This window comes from Rhinatrema bivittatum, chromosome 12 (genome assembly GCF_901001135.1).
Source record: "Rhinatrema bivittatum chromosome 12, aRhiBiv1.1, whole genome shotgun sequence".
In the NCBI taxonomy this organism is placed as follows: Eukaryota; Metazoa; Chordata; class Amphibia; order Gymnophiona; family Rhinatrematidae; genus Rhinatrema; species Rhinatrema bivittatum.
Window position 1 is genome coordinate 49,614,767 of NC_042626.1, and position 14,194 is coordinate 49,628,960.

Below are 14,194 nucleotides of genomic sequence, written 5' to 3' on the forward strand. Positions count from 1 at the left end.
TTGTCATTCTGTCCATCATTTGTCAACAGAGCAATAAGAATAAAGAAATGTAAACACAGAAATAAAAAAAAAAAAAAAAAGAGTAGCATAAAAAGAAAACAAAAAGAATATTCAGTATTGGTGCAGAGTAACAGCAAAACGAGATAATAATCATGTGTGTCAGGCAGAAAACAATAGATTAGCTGTGGAGTAGTGCGCCTAGTGATAAAACCCCCAAAAACAATCATTATAAATGCAATGATCCAAACAAGGTAGGGTAAAGGGTCTCTTGCTTTGGACTTAAAGGAACCTCAAGTCTCATGCGGTTAGAGCCACCCTAAGAAAGGATCCCAGATGGCTTTAAAATTAGCAAGGCGATTGTTTCGAATCGCCGTGAGATAACCTAAACGGTGACAGGTATGCAGGCGGTGAATAATCTTCGAGATCAGAGGGATATCTGGTTGTTTCCAGCATAACCAACAAAAAATGGCCGGTGTCTGTAATACAGTTGCTGCAATTAACAGAAACGTATTATAACATTACATATTTTTTAAAAAAGAGGAAAAGACCTCAGCACTGGTTTCCACTGAATATTTCATCAGATTTTTAGACCAGCAGGTGCAATCATGGGTCTAGAAAAGCCTCTCATTATTTTTATTCCATCGAAAAAGTCTCTTATTTTTACTTAAAAAAATTCTTCACTGGTTTTCTACTTTTTTTGTGTTCGTCTGAATCACAATTATATGGATAAACCTATGAGGAAAGACTAAAGAGGTTAGGACTTTTCAGCTTGGAGAAGAGACGACTGAGGGGGGATATGATAGAGGTGTTTAAAATCATGAGAGGTCTAGAACGGGTAGATGTGAATCGGTTATTTACTCTTTCGGATAGTAGAAAGACTAGGGGACACTCCATGAAGTTAGCATGGGGCACATTTAAAACTAATCGGAGAAAGTTCTTTTTTACTCAACGCACAATTAAACTCTGGAATTTGTTGCCAGAGAATGTGGTTCGTGCAGTTAGTATAGCTGTGTTTAAAAAAGGATTGGATAAGTTCTTGGAGGAGAAGTCCATTACCTGCTATTAAGTTCACTTAGAGAATAGCCACTGCCATTAGCAATGGTAACATGGAATAGACTTAGTTTTTGGGTACTTGCCAGGTTCTTATGGCCTGGATTGGCCACTGTTGGAAACAGGATGCTGGGCTTGATGGACCCTTGGTCTGACCCAGTATGGCATTTTCTTATGTTCTTATGTTCTTAACCAGACTCATCAGAATAATTGTGTGTAACACCAGGAGTCCCAGCGCCTGAGTGATCCAGTGAAAAAGCAATTCTCCTGATAAGAAGCAGAAATGGGGCAGGTCCGGGCAGCTCGGTATACAGCGTCCCAGTCCTCTCTGCCTAATGACACTCCCAAATCAAGATCCCAAGCTTCAATGTGTGTTGGTGTCTCAGGTATAACCAGCCATTGAGTAGGTCATAGATTTTTTATTTAATCCTCTCATGTAATCGGCGTGATCACAGACGTTTTCAAAACAGAGACTTCTTTTCACTTAATAAACCCTTTTGGCTTGCCGAGTCCAGGAAATGCCTGATCTGAGCGGGCTCCAGAAAGTGGCTTGCCGGTATCTGAAATTTCTCTTGCAGTTCGGATAATCGTAAAACAGACCCATGGGAAAAGCAAGGACTTATACGTGAGATACCATACACACAGGCACTTTTATCCCACACACACAGCAGTCATTTCCCTTTAAAAATCGGCAGCCTCAAAACATGGGCACTAAAAGCACCCGCGCACTTTTGGCCTTCTATTTGCAAGGGAGGGCAAAACAGCACACATGCATTTGAAAAAAAAAAAAAAAAAAAAATCGAGCATAAACGTGCCACTTCACTTCACTCCCCGACCAATTCGTTTCTGTCTTGTGACCCACAATGCCGAATGGTTTGTTGCGGCTTCGCGCAACATGAACCGAAAAGACAGCTGAATTTTCATTTAATGTGCCACAAGGACATCAATTTAAAAAAGAGAAAGAAACAGAGCTGTACTTAAACTAGCAGAGAAAATAAAGCCTAATAATTTAACCATCAAACGTGAATTTAAAATACTCAATGTCAGAAACAGATAATATCTAATAAGAGGTAAATCATTCAAGGCTTATATTAGATAAGTAATACAATGATGTACTAAAAGAAACCTTCCCTTGGTGGGACTCAGGTACTTAATGAAGTTATAAGAGAGCCAACAATTTAAAAGCCTTCTAAATAGCAGCAATACCGCATTACATGTCCACAGGAATGCCTCCGTTTCACGCAACTTGTATCCCATGGGTAGGTTTAGCAGGGAAAGAGGGGGACAATCTTCAGCCAAGTCATTTTACTTGGGTTAAATGGCACTGGAAGTCACCTTCCGTATTTCTCCGTGCCTCAGTTCTAGGAGTAAAGTCACTCTATCTCCCCGTGCCTTTTCTAATTTCTGCTCTACCGCTGACCCTCTGGACACATCACATCATCTCTCAGTCAGGTAATAGCAGTAACACTAATTCTTTAAAAGTGCTTTGATGTGGTCCTGCTTTGGTATTAATACTAACCCTAGATTATTATTGCTGTAGGAGATGGCACAGTGCCTGGGGTATTATTACTAACCCCAGATTATTACCATTGTAGAAGATAGCAAGTAACTGGGGCATTAATAATAACCTCAGATTCTTACTGTCGTAGGAGGTGGCACAGTAACCGAGGCATTAATACTAACCTCTGATTATCACCACTCTATGAGACAGTACAGCAACTGAGGTATTAATGCTAACCTTTGATTATCACCACTCTATGAGACAGTACAGTAACTGAGGTATTAATACTAACCTCTGATTATCACCACTCTATGAGACAGTACAGCAACTGAGGTATTAATGCTAACCTTTGATTATCACCACTCTATGAGACAGTACAGCAACTGAGGTATTAATACTAACCTCTGATTATCACCACTCTATGAGACAGTACAGTAACTGAGGTATTAATACTAACCTCTGATTATCACCACTCTATGAGACAGTACAGTAACTGAGGTATTAATACTAACCTCTGATTATCACCACTCTATGAGACAGTACAGTAACTGAGGTATTAATACTAACCTCTGATTATCACCACTCTATGAGACAGTACAGCAACTGAGGTATTAATACTAACCTCTGATTATCACCACTCTATGAGACAGTACAGCAACTGAGGTATTAATGCTAACCTTTGATTATTAGTGTTGTAGGAGATGGTACAGTACCTTGGTGCAACCCAGGGCACAAAGATCTACCACAACAGAGAAAAACCGCACACGTCATCATTTCTCTAATGGGACAACACCCAGCCCCGAGCATTCACACTTTGTGCCTGTTCGCCTGCTCACTTTGTGATCCCCATGCTGGGGTCTGGAGCTCCTGCAAATCTATATAGAAAACGTACAGCTATGGGCTAAGCCAGAGGCTCAATGGCAGTGCTGTCCACTGCCATATATCGGTTGGTTCCCGGGTCAGTTGGGGTTGGGGATGCTGTGCAGGCAGGGTGCACAGCACCCTGTAGGTCTTGATATAAACTCTTCCCTGTTTTTGTACAGGTTATTTATACCTTCTGTGTATTTTCATCACTCAAGAGGGACATCGAGTGGTCGGATTCGAGGTCCATGGCTCCAGGGTTCCAGGCCCCCGCCCAGCACCGGCAGCAGAATGACAGACTGAGCACATGGGAAGGGTGGGGGGAGATTATGAAATGGGGGGGAACACCCCTAAGCAGTTATGAATGAAGGCTGATGGTGCCCTGGTGCTGGTTGAGCTGGAAATAAAAAGGCGTGTGTTAAGTACCCCCCCCCCCAAAAAAACACACCATAGGTCTAGAAATGCCCAAAACACAAAAAAACAATGACGGGCTGGGGAGCTGGTCCCCAGAAAAGTGAGGAAACAGCAGCTCACAAACAAAACAGCAAGCGATAAATCCGTTCTCCCTTACAGCAAACAGGCAGATGGCACGCAGCCCGGCAGAGCAAAATCAATTACCAGAACTGCAGCCAAAGAGCGGTGTTAAGGGCTCAGCTAGGAAAGACTACATGGCTTGGTGAGCAGCCTCCCTGCGGACGTGCCCTGGATACCAGATGAACCGGCAATAATTAACGCTTGTCCCCATCCTCCACCCCCACCGCTGGGAGTCCCTCCTCAGACAGATTTAGGAAAACGTGGCCTCGCATGGGGAGGGTTCGTTCGAGCACTGCCCCAGGATTTATTTCACTTTGGGGGAAAACCACCCACAAATTAACACCAATCAGATCCTCTGTACATGAGTGGATCTTGTCCATGCTCACTTTAGATATTCTAGTGGGAGGTAAACCACCCACATACAGACGGCATTCATGTGGTGGGGGGAGGGGAGGGCAAAACATAGAAGCTGTCATTTTGGCTTTGCAGGTGTTGCACTCGACCAGCCGTGGGATCATCCCGAGGCCAGCTGCGCTTACCTGGGATCCCGAGCAACGGGGAGACCGCTGACGCTGCGACGCCTTCCCGGCATCAGACGCGGCAGGCCGCCACGCAGAGGACCGCACCATGCCAGGAATGCCGCTCAGCTGTGCGAACGTTCCTAGGCGCACACGCGCGCCTCTCGCCAATTTAAAGGCCTCACAGCGGGAACCTTCCCACGGTGCCCTCTGTTGATGTCTCCCAGGCCCTCCCTTTTAAGGACTGGCCAGACCTGCAGTAGACGCCTCAGCAACAGGGTCGAACTCTTAGGAGTAGCTGGCTGCGTGTTCCTGATTCCGTGTTCCGGTCTCCCGGCTTTTGCCTTGGCTTCCTCCTGCACTGCTTCCTTGGCCTTGACCCTTGGTATGTCTCTTGGACGTCGCTTGATCGCTGCCTGCCTTGATCCCTGGAATGCTTCGACTCTGCTTGCAGTTCACAGTAGGATTCCTCGTCGTAGAAGACCTGCGCCTAAATCTGGCTGGCCCCGGCACCCATGGGCTCAATCTGCGGGGAACGAGGGCTGGTACTGGTGAAGGTCCTGTTGGCTCTCTGCACTGGTAGCTCCACCTGCCGATGACGAGGACCTGCAGGGCTCCTCCCTGCAGGTAGCATCAACTTCGTCTTGGTCCAAGGGGCCACACCCGTAACAGCAAGTTTCCTAAAATTAATCTTATTTGGCTTTCCAGGCCATAAGTAAGGATCTAGATGGCATCCAGTGCTCCACAATAAAGAAGGGGATGGAGATGGGAGGCTGACATCTTTGTTCCTATCATCCACCATCCCCAAGAGCCCCGCCCCACACCCCCCCCCCCCTTTTAATGACCGTCATCAAGTGCCTGGCTCTGGCTGGTGCTGCAAGGCTTTGCAGACTATGTCCCAGTTTATACCAAGGCTGCCAAAAGTCAAACAATGTCAGTCTCAGCCAGCTCTGAACCAGTGATCTAGAAGACAACAGCTCTGTATCCCTGCCCCAGTCCAGAGTCATCCAGTCCCCTCTAATTATAACTGGTCAATGAGTTTGTAAAGAGCTTTCAGGGAAAGAACGACTTCTTATAAGGCAAGTGTTGAACCATCCTGGTGAACTCCGGGCAGTGCTGTGCACTGTCATATGGAGGACCTGGGTTTGACTCTTGGCTTAGGCCATTCACTTCCCTGGGTCAAACAAGGCTGGAGATACCGCAACAGCAGGATTCACAACTGCTGGGCAGAAGAAGGGAGAGCAGCAGTGATACCTAGTAGCTGGATTTAGGGCCTGTGATTGCAAGTTTCCAGAGCAAGAAGCCCTGATGCATGGCCCTTAGCCATGGCCTGTGTGATGAGGTGATTACCTCGCACAAGTAGCAGTAGACTAGAGCCAGGGAGAAGGCAGCTCACTGGCGATGCAGAGGGTGCTGTACATCTTATTTAACTTTCAGTTCCTATTCTACCTTTTGTGGCTGGCCAGCTAAAGCCCATTACAATAAGATTAAGGAGTTGCAATAAAGCAGCTTACAGTAAAGTTACAGTTAAATTAAAGGGCTGAGGTGTTAGATACATAGTCTATGCAGATAAGAATTAGATACCTCCTTGGACCTGTATCAGCCAAGGCTGAAGACCTGCTTGATGGCCTATTGGAGGCTGTCGAAGGCGGATCTGTTAGGACTGTGGTATTGCTGATCAAAACAGCCACATTTTTAATTGGAGGCGAAAAGCCATGTAAATCATTGATGGTTTTGTTTGTTTGGGGGTGGGGGGGATGGGGAGAGGGTGCCGCTCCGCTGAAGGTTCTGGAAGGATCTTAAGAGAAGGAGGAGTAGTTTTTCTCTGTTATGTAGGTGGGGCTAATGCCCTTCATAGCCTTGAATGTTAGTGAGAGAATTTTAAATTATATGCGCAGAGGGATTGGGAGCCAGTGTAGCGAGATAAGGGAGGGGGGGGGGGGCCATTCTCATTTTCTGCTAACAGGGACAGTTGTGGCGGCGGTGGTGTTTTACAGCGTTTGTAGTTTGGTGATTGACTTTTGTGGTAGACCCATAGTCTGGGGGGGTAAGTACTACTGATTGAATAACTGTTTTGAAGGTGGTCGGTCACAGGAAGGGATGAAGTTTCTTCAAGAGGCAGACCCTTTCCTGATTAGGGCAGACTCCTAAAAGCTTCTGTCCTCGTGTGGAGGCTGCAGGGTGATGTTATTCAGAATAAGTGGGGGAGAGAGAGGACTGTCTGCTCATGGAGCACAGGAGCTCTCTTTTATCTCTGTTTAACTGAAGTTGATTGTTGAACATCCGGTTTCAAATTGCCCCAAGGTCTTGGTTGAGGATCATCGCTGCTCTGTTCCAGGCTCTTGAAAAGGTGAGGAGGATCTGTATATATCAGCAGCATAGATGTATTCTTGGAGGCCAAAGCATTTTATAATGGCGGTAATGGGCTGCAGGCATACATTGAAAAGAATGGGAGATCACAGAAAGCCTTGGGGGTACACTCCAGTGTAAGGGTTAGCGTTTAGAGGATACTTTACTCCATGCTAGTGGCTGAACTCTGCCAGAGAGAAAGGATTTGAACTAATTGTACACACTACCTCTGAAGCCTAGGTTGGCCAGTCTGGTTAGCAGTATTTGGTGATCAAATGTGTCTAAGATGTCAAGAAGAATCAATAGTCCTGATCCCCCCCTTGATCTATCAGTAGCTGAATGTCTTCAATTAATGAGATGAGTACTGTTTTAGTACTGTGACCCAGATAGGTTTCAGATTGTACTTGGTCAAGGCACTTTATCTCTTCAAGGAGTCTCTTAGTTGTTTAGGTATCATGGTGTCTACAAGTTTAGCCAGTGTGGGTGAGTTTCTTATTAGGTGGTAACTGGTGCTCATGGACTGATCAAGTGAGGGCTTTTTAAGTATGGGTCTCACACTAGTTGGCTTTAAGAGATCAGGGTAGAGACCTTGCTGAAGTGAGGCATTTGCAGGTTTAGTGAGGTAGGATGCAATGAGTCCATCAACTACTTGATGAGATGGACAGGACAACAGTCAGAAGCACTTCCTCCATTTCCTAGATTTCCTGTATGCTTTCTGATGTTCAGGAGCCCTCTGGTGTCAAACTGATTAAAAGTGTTAGGGTCTTTCTGTGTTGAAATCTGAAATTTCCACCTTAGATGCAGCAACAGTGAGAGCTGTAGAAGCCAAAGAGTACTGATGTTTCTGAGGGGAGTAGTCTACTAAGATATGTTTGTTACCTGGGCGAGAAGAAAGCTGTTTCTTGTTGCATTCAGGTGGATGCAGTTGCTTGCTGGAATTGCAAGTGGATGATGGCCTTCATCAAGTCTTTTTTGATGGAAGAAGAGGGCTAGCAGATTCCAGTCAGGGGTGTTCTTAACATTGCAAGGCTGTAGGGATGTCTCTGACATGCCTGCCATATGGAATAATTATTTAAGTGGTAATGTTTGCTCCGTTATGGACACTGGTATAGTATCCCTTTTTGGCTACTCTACCCTCATTTCCCCGAATGTTTCTACCTTCTTTCTTCTTTGCAACAGATCTTTTTTTAGTCACCTGACATGATCTGAGAACCATGGTGTGGAGTTGTTGGGGTAAACTGCCCTTTCTTTTAGTGGGGGCCACGTGATCCAGGGCAGCCCTGAAAGCCTAGTTCTACAGTACAAAAAGTCTATCGACCACTTCTCCAGGAAAGGTTTCCAGTTTGGTACTGAGAGATTCTATTAACTAGGGAGCGTATCTTCCCCCTGGTTTTGGTGATGTGTTTTGGGGGTTGTGGATCTTTTTTCCCTGTTTGGATATTAAAGACAAGTAAGATCGTTAAGTGAAAGACCAGTCTACTGGAATGGTGCCTACCTTGAGAAAGAATCCATTGGCTTCCTTGCAGTTGGAGGCAAGTAGTAAGTTAACGGCATGTCCTGCATTGTGTGTGAGTGCAAAGTTCATTCATTGCAGGCCCACTGCTTATGTGGTCGATAGGAAGATTGAGGCTGCACTGTTCTTTGGATAGTCAAAGTGCCCGTAAAAGTCTCCCAGTATTAAGAGGTGCCAGTTAGGTACCAGATTGATAAGACCTTCCTTTTTCGTTTTCAAAGTTGTTGGGGGGTGGTGAGATAGAAGGAGGCCTAGCCAATGGCCCTGTCCTAGGTTTAACATATAGGCCCTTGCAATTAGAAGTCAATTTGATTTCTATCTTTAATATTGACACAGTCTCTGTAGATGATTGCCACCCTAGTGCCTCTTGAGTAGCTTTGGTTGATGGTTAACTTTGTAGCTAGAAAGGAGGAGCTGTGCTAATATAGGGCCTTCCATGACCGTTAGCTAGATTTCTACCATGAAGACCTGGTCTGGCGATTTATCAGTCACATAGTCATAAATAATCAGGATTTTGTTTACCACTGATCTGGTACTGATATGCATAAAATTAAGGGGTTCCCAACTGACTGGCTTATCTGCATTTATTTCCAACTGAACTTGAATCAAATGTGATATGTCCACTTTGGGCTTAGGCTGCTGTGGAATCTTGTGTGAATTTTGCCCTCTGTATTGTGGGTGCAGGTTGAGAGTTGGAACGGACCAGATATCTGAGGCGAGGTAGTGTGGGGACTGGGTATCTAGTCTGTAGTCTGGATAGCTGCCCAGATTTCCTGGGATGTTGGGCACAAGCGCCATGTCCCATGATTACTTAGACCATCATGAAGGCCAGGAGGGAGGAAAGGAAAAATCTGTGTAGTACAAAAGCTTTATTGGTGAGCATATAAAGCTTTACAACTCAGGGCTGTGTGGAGTGGAAACAGTGTGAAAGGCCAGATGGTATAGTTTAGCTGCTGTGTGACATGGGTAGCTTGGATGAGCTAGCACAAGAGGCAAGGAGCCAGTTGTAGCGTGTGGCAGGCACATTTGTCTGAGGTGGAAGCAGAAAGGATCTCACCTGAGAGTGATATGAAGATTTTGGGTGATTGTGAACACTTCAGGCTCTCTATGGTATGAAGGGGCACAAAGGGGCCGATCCCTTTTGGTGTTTTCCTGTGGTGATTTACTGCTGGTGGCTCCCTGGCTTTGTCCCCTGTTGCTGTGGATCTCTATGAAGGGCGGAGCTAGACAGAGGGGCAGGGTTGAATGAGCCAGCATGCGATGAGGGGAGATCAGTTTCTTTGGGCTGATAGCCCCCCAGCAAAGGGTCCAGGCTGGGTAGCCGGGCTCAGGCTGCCTCGATGGGGCAGGAGTTGCTCTTCTGTTGGCTCCCTGGCTTAAGGTTTCATCCCCGGCTGCTGCTGCTGCCTGTGAAGGGCAGAGCCAGACAAGGGGACAGAGAAAGAGGAGCCAGCCTGCAGGGATGGGAGCTCTCAGATCTTCAGGCCACGTCCCTTTAAGAAATAGGATTCTTGAGAGTTGTAGTCCCAGAAAATGTTAGGGCTGAAGCCAATCAGATGAAAGGTATGTGACAGTAATTGGAGAATAAAGGTGGGGCTAATTAAGAAATTACTTTGAGAAAGCAGTTCCTCTCCTGAAAAGACAAAATACCTATCAGGAGGAGGCTGGCAGAGAGCAGAGTAGAGGGCTGACAGAGCCTGCTAAGAAGCCAGATTGCCCTTTGGCCAGGAGGCTGCCAGGAAAGGCAGTGGCCCAACTGGATGGGATCTGGATAAAACAAGGTCTATTTACCTAGGCCGGGGGACATTCAGGAAAGTCTGCGGCTGAACCGAGTGGCTTTGACTGGGTGCAGTAGAAAAAGGTGTTGGTTTGCCAGGTAGCGCTTACGTCAAGCACAGGAGAGAGCCTGCTGTCGTGCCAGGAAGCCCCTGGTGCTGCAGAGAATGGGACTGTGCTGCTGCCTGTGGATAAACGGAGCCGGAGGAGGAAAAAAAGGAATTATTTTCCTACACGCGTCTGGGTGTGTGGCCATTGTTGGGGATCCGCACTGTAAGTGAGCTAGGAGGAAGATATATAATAGCGGAGGAAAAATCCCCAGGTAGTCATGAATAAAGGCTCACGGTACCAGACCCCCAACAGAGGCGAGCTCAGATTGAGCTAGAAACTCAAAATTAATCAGAGGAAACAGTCAGGATGAAAAGGAAAAAAAACCTCAGCTATTATTTAGGGACAGCCTTACTAGGCTCACTGCTATTACCTGTTACAATGACCAGTTCAAAGGTCATCTTCAGAGTTGGAGAAAGCAGGCAGAGCAAGAACATTAAACAAGACAAAAGCAAAGGTTTGGAAGCCTGGTGTGAGGTGGGGGCTAGGGAAAGAGCAGTTTAATAAAAGAGAAATAAAAATCAAATAAAGGATCGAATACAGGGAACAAAGGCACCCAAAGGCCACCTTCAACCAGTCATGAATTCTGTGATGGCTGCAGGGGGTTTCACCAGACACACTCCCTCCCCTTAATAAGACTGCCGTTTGTTTTCCCATCAGCTTCGCTCCTATTTATTGTTTAAAACTCTTTTGTGGGTGGGCTTTTCCCTAATACCGGTTCCCCCCCCCCCCCCGACCCCCAGTAAATCAGCAGCTCAAAGATGAGCTCTGTGTTGCAACGTGAACGGCCTTCTATCTTTGTCACAGGCAATCATCCCTCCGTGGTTTAAATGTCGCCATTCCCACGCACTGCCGCCCACTCCCGAGCCTTCAATCTGCATTCAGATCCGCCTGTCTGTGTGCCATGTGGAAGAATCCGACAAGAGCCGGGCTCTCGGGATCCCGCAGAGCTGCCTCAGGTCTCCCAGCCCCAAGCAGCTGGCACCCCAAGGGTGGCCGGGGCAGAAAAGTGGGCTCCCTTTCTGACGGTCAGGGACTTCCAGGCCTGGGTTTTACCTACCGGAGGCACGAATGTTTTGAATCCAAAGCAGCTCTACCGTTTGAAGCATAAAATGGGCTAAAAGCAGGACAGGATCGGCCCGACTAGACATGGAGCCCTTTGGAAACCCTAGCAGCAGCTGTCACGTATAAAGGAGGCTTGCAGATAGTTAGCCCATTTTACCACACCAGGGGAAGAGCAGGGTTCAGTCCTTGGAAGCCACTTGGGAATAAACTGGCTGTTTCGTCTGTGTCCAGTGAATACATTCTCACTGCTGTCACAAGCAAGGCTTGACTCGGGCCTTGCAACCAAAGACCCACAGGATGACATCAGGACACTTTATAATGCCTTGCTCTTAGGGTACCTAGGGGGCCCCCCAAGCAATAAAACCCACATTCAAAATTAGTTAGTGTGTGGGCTGGTAAAAATGTAACCTGCACACTCAAACAGCATTTAAAATGCAATGCAATAAATGTTAGCATGTGCGTGGTACAATGTTTACCCCATCGCACAGCCATGCTATTAGCGTGCGTGTTAACTTGAAAATGCAATCGCAAAATAGCATAAGAGCATTACGTAGTGTAGAGAAAGCTAATTAGCATGTGCATGTTAAACTGAGCATGCTCAGCTCTCTTTCTTTCATGGATCCAAGACTGCATTAAAGTAAGGCCTGGATTGGGGTCAGTGCTGAGAGGATAAAGGGGGAGAGCTAAAGGAAAAGACAATCCAGTCATGAGCACGCGTTTCTGCCCATCTGTCAGCTGTATCAGTAAGGGTCTTCAAAGAGTGGCAGGAAAGCATGGACGGGAACAACCCAGGGAAGAATTTGGCCATCCTGACTCAGAAAGGCCCTGTTGTCTGACCATCCCCCCCCCCCCCCCTGTAGTGTAAGTATCACAATGGCTGGTGAACACAGGCTGCCAGGCTCTCAAAACTGAAAGAAAAGAGCTCTGCATGTAAACCACAGACCTGGTAAGCTCCAACCGCTGCTTGGAATGCCTATTGAGGTCTTTGGCTGCTCTAACAATGCTAATGACAACAAAGACCATTGTCTTCTGTCAACCTATTGTATAGAAATACATTTGCGGTGTAAATAAATGCAGATATATATATATATATATATATATGCTCAAGCATATGTTGATGTCTCTCGTTTGTTGCTGCCTCCTTGCTATTTGTCACTCTTTCCCTCTCTTCTGTCTTTCCCATCTCCCCAAGCATCCAGCCCCACCACATTCATCCTTAATGCCAGCGAGAATGATCTGCTGGCCCTAACTCCAGAAAGCACATGCATCTGACCATCCATCCGCTAAGAGTTGAGTCCAGGGAGTAGAATTGGGTCCAAGGCTCGTCCTAGCCCCAGGAGAGCCCTGTGTGGGTTAATATGAAGAAGTAGGGGCCCCATGAGAACAGAGAATCGGGTAGAGGGCCCTAGGAATGGAAGCTCTGCTTACAGGCAGAACATCAGGCTAGCCTCAAAGCTTTCTGAAGAGAGCTCTTTAGTCAGACTTAATGGACCGTCAGCCTCAAAGAAGCCCTCAACGCCCAGACCACTGTTCTGGGTCAAGTCTCAGAAAACCTGCAATGATCAAATGACCAGACTACCCCACCCATAACAGCAATGATTATCAGAATCGTGTCATTCTGTATAATCTTATAAAATTATTAGGCATAGTAAAAGCCTTGTGCTTTCTACACTGGGGAGTATTACATCACCATCTTCCAGCTACAATAATGAATACTGGTAATTAAATAGCATGTATGCTAAAAAAAAAAAGTTAAACACCTGGTCCAAGGCAGGTGTTAAAGTTTTAGCTTCAGGGAGCAGACACTAAACAGCAGGTGGAAGAGAGCCTATCACACCTTTTCTTGTGCACACGCTAAAGCCTCATTTGCATGCGACACCCTTTATTCATATGCACACTAATTTTAGCAAGATCCCAGATTAGTGTGCACACTAAGCTGTTATTGAATAGCCCTAAGTGACTCTGAGAGCCTGTTTTCTTCCAGCTCATACAGTACAGAGTTTTAGAAGCTGCCCCTGGATAGAAATGGATCCTTGGTGGGTTGCAATGAACCTGCATAAGAATTAGTCACATGATGAAATCACATGGGTCAAAGTCTTCAGCAGGTGACTGATGACTCTTAAATCAACTCATTTGCCTTCCTTGCTGCAGTGAGGAGGGTGTGAGGCAGTGGTATCAAGAGAAGGTAGAAGGAATGTGTGTTTGGGGTGGGGGAAATAAAACTGCTCTAAAGCACGTGGTGCAAGGGCAGGAAAACCGCTGAACCATCAACATCATTTTAGTTCAGTGGTAGGCAACACCGGTCCTCGAGTGCTGCAAGCCCGTCAGGTTGTCAGGATGGCCACACTGAATATTCATGAGATGCATTTGCATTTACCGCCTCCTTTGCATGCAAATACATCTCATGCCTATTCAGTGTGGATATCCTGAAAACCTGACCGGCTTGCAATGTTTGAGGACTGGTGTTGCCTACCCTTGGCTTGAAGCTTTCGGATGAGGTAACTGTGGGATTGCAGGCTCTCTCCCACAGGAACAGTCAGGATATTGAAACACAGAGGGTAGCAGAGAGCCTGCCAGAGACCTTTCAGTGTCTTCACACCTTAAGCAGCCCCCATAACAGCACTAACTGCTAGGACTCAAGTAGCAACGATCCTATTGACACTCTGCTCACCTCCAGCACTGACCTGTTTTATAACATGGAGAATGAACGAACAGCAGCCAGAGGAAAAGGGCCTCCCCAATAAGTTCTGCTCTCATTTCATATTCATGCTTTCCCAGACCCTTCCTGCAGCCCAGCTTCCTCCCCTTTTCTAGAAAACACATTGCATAGCAGCCCAACATGGTATCGCTAGACTCTGTCAATTCAATTCACACATCATATATTGCATTACTGTGGCTTCCCCTACCGCAGGAGGCGTC

General features: G+C 46.5%; 1 protein-coding gene across 4 annotated transcripts in view; it reads right to left on the reverse strand.

Annotated features, from left to right (window-relative positions):
- LOC115073856 (inactive phospholipase C-like protein 2) overlaps window positions 1-14,194 on the reverse strand; it is a 109,954-nt gene that overhangs the window by 8,247 nt on the left and 87,513 nt on the right. The gene's annotated exons all lie outside the window — the stretch shown is intronic.